Genomic DNA, 3235 nt, shown 5'->3' with positions numbered 1-3235 from the left:
GTAAAGTATCCTCAAACTTCCTCGCTACAAAGGATTCTAGACGCTGCTAATAGAGGTGAACAAGCGAACCTGAATCAAGAGCCAGAAATAGTTTAATATTTCTCAAAAGCTACTGGGATTGGTTCTATTCGCTGATCATGGGTGCTTAGCGTTCGGCCCTCTTACGAAGGGTACACTGTTATTATCGGAATGGGCGCACTAGTTACTAATGTTACTTTGGGTACAATTTCTGCCTTTAAAGAAGTGATTAATTAGTCAAGTTAAAATCTTGGGCGCTTAGCATTTGATCGTTTTGAGAACCGTGATTTCTATGTTGACATCGCTTTTGTAACTAAATCTATTGTAATTCGTTCTATTCACTGATCATGAGCGCTTAGCGTTCGGCACTCTTGAGAACAGTTCAATGTAATTATCGGAATGTACGCACTAGTTACTAATGTTACTTAGGATACCATTTCTGCCTTTAAAAAAGTGATGAATTAGTCAAGTTAAAATCTTGGGCGCTTAGCGTTTGATCGTTTTGAGAAGCGCGTTATATGAGTCAACGGTGTATGAAAGACCACGATCTGAACCGTGATTTCTATGTTGACATCGCTTTTGTAACAAAATATGTTGTAATTCATTTTATTCACTGATCTTGAGCGCTTAGCGCCGCATAGCGCTAAAACTGTCCATTTTTTGCTTTTTTTTTACGAATATTTCATCCGGCACTTATAACCTTAAAAATTACAAAGTTTCAGCTAAATCCACCGAAAGCCATTTTCCTATACATTTAGTGCGGGGTCCTTTTTATGTAACTTTACCACTTTCATAGTAGGTCCGTATATTACCTACTATCAAAGTAGCGTTTTCACAGACAATAGCGAGTATCCACGTTCAGTCGGGAAATTAACTTTCAGGTTATGTAAGTTTCCAAGCCGATTCGGTAAAATCGCAATGATTAGTAAATTTGTAGGTTATGGCATTTTACAAAAAATATTTGAATTTTCACAATTGTTCGTAATTCCAGTATCCGAAGTAAAAACGTTATTAATGGTAGCTTCAGTAGAAATTGTAAATTGCCCGTTAAAATGAGAAATGTTGCAGAAAGTAATATTTTTCATATTATTAAATTTACATTTAATTAATGTATATGCAAAGGAAAGGACATAAAAAGGAAATTAATCTGCATATAAATAAGTTATTTATTTATGTAAATATATAATATATATGTATATTTTTTACTAAAATTCCCTGTCTCAAAATAAAAATTACAATTCCGCAAGGAAATTCCCTGTCGTACTACCACTGCTCAAATAAAAACAATATTGTACATCGTGCAGGTCCATACATTTATAAATGGCTTCCCTCCGGCTTGAAGTTGGGCTTCGAAAAAGTGATGACTTTCTACATAACTAGTCAATTCATTCATGCAATTTATATAGGAATATTTTTTTTCGAAGCCTAACTTCAAACCCGGATGGAAGGCATATATGAATCTGAGCGTCCGGTAAAAGTCTTCTTATACTTTATACGGCATTTTCCGCCATTTTCTGCACCCACGCTGTCACGCACGACGTACAATGCCACCAAGCCAAAATACAGCTCATTTTCCGGCGACTAAAATCGGAAGTAAAAGGAATTGGATATAACTTTCCTTGTTACAAATTCAGCTTCCGAGCACATGAAAATATCTGCTTGTGGTAACAGATAAAGTCACACTCCACTAACTTATCCACACTCAGAGTCAGAGTGAGACTAACGGGGTTGCGAAAGCGTCAAATTTTGACCTGCATTGACTTCAAATTTACGAAATAAATAATAAACTTAACTGAAGAGTAAAGAAAACTTAGACAATAATTTAAATATTTAATGACAGCTAAGCCCATTGCGCAAACTTGAAACAAATGCAATAGATATTTTTGGAGTTTCGCCGATTCATTGAATTTATTCGATTTCGGTAAACTTTTAATCTTCCTATAATATACGTTTTGATATTGAAATATTTTTTTTATTTATGCAGAAATGCTTTTCTATAATTATAAGAATATACCCTACCGAAAAGAATCTTTGAGTATGTACTAAAAATTCTTTAGGTCAAAGAAGCTCAGAGAAATTCTCCGCAGGTACATAGGTAGATATTTTTAAAGGTCCAGGAAGCTCGTTTAAATGGCCTGAATGTTTTAAAATATCCTTTCCGAAATTTAAATAAGAATATGATCATAAATAACAAGCAGAGAGGCTATCTAAATAGAGTAGCCGACACTCAAGGGTCTCGTAAATGGAATGAGATACGCCAAAAAAGACAACATTTTTTAAATCAACTAGAAAATTGTATATCAGTATATAAGTTATAATTATAAATAAGTATAATGAGAAAATTCATCAATTAAAGAAGTGTTAATAATTTGAAGAGAAATTTAAAAAGGGAGAGCGGATTACCCACGACCAACTACTGTAAATAACTCTGCCCGCCCGGTACGTGACGAATACAAAAGGAACATTATATTACCGTCGCACCACTCTTAAAAGGACCACTAAAAGCATCTCCAAAAGGACCCAAATCTCTTAAACTATCTCCGAGACTATTTTGTTTCAAAACGACTCTGTTTATAGACTGAAATGGGCCAGGCTATTTCATTAAAGAAAACTCAGAGATTTCTTTCGGTAGGGTATTTCATGAAAAAGAATGACTGCAATGGGGTCATTCTCCTTCAAAAGGTTATTCGATAAGCTTTTACATAATATTGAATACATTTTGATTCATTTTCAATATAAAGAACTTTTTTCATAATTTTTACCAATTTCTGACAAAATTTTTACAAATCATTGTAATTTTAGAAATTTTCTGTTATTTTCCGCAGTCTGGAAATTAAACAATGACTTCTAATTTTACTATATTAAAACCTGCATAAATGCGATTTATGTCAATTTCCCATTTTCAAGATGCAAGGTTACGTTCGAAAAAGGGATTTTTACTACTTTTTGTACTTTCACAATCTTGCAGAAATTCTCCACTTTCAAAGAGGGTCCCTTTATTACCTACCTTAAATATGACAGATTCACGAGCAGAAAATGTATTCTTACAACGTCATCCTATATTGCAATACTGAATGTGGTAAAGTTACAAATTCATTTGGATTCTTAACCTCAAAAATGGCATTTTCCCTATAATACAAGTGATTATATTACAAAAAATTTTCTATGTGATTTTACCATTTTTAGTTGTGAAATTTTTTTATTTTTTATAGTATAT

At 33.2% G+C, this 3235-nt stretch overlaps 1 protein-coding gene across 2 annotated transcripts in view; it reads right to left on the bottom strand.

Moving 5' to 3' along the window:
• The window catches only part of LOC117171330 (dual specificity mitogen-activated protein kinase kinase dSOR1), a 64936-nt gene that overhangs the window by 57912 nt on the left and 3789 nt on the right, over positions 1 to 3235 (bottom strand). The window lies entirely within an intron of this gene.

The sequence above is a fragment of the Belonocnema kinseyi genome, chromosome 1 (genome assembly GCF_010883055.1).
Source record: "Belonocnema kinseyi isolate 2016_QV_RU_SX_M_011 chromosome 1, B_treatae_v1, whole genome shotgun sequence".
Lineage (NCBI taxonomy): Eukaryota > Metazoa > Arthropoda > Insecta > Hymenoptera > Cynipidae > Belonocnema > Belonocnema kinseyi.
This window is presented reverse-complemented; position numbering and strand designations above follow the sequence as displayed.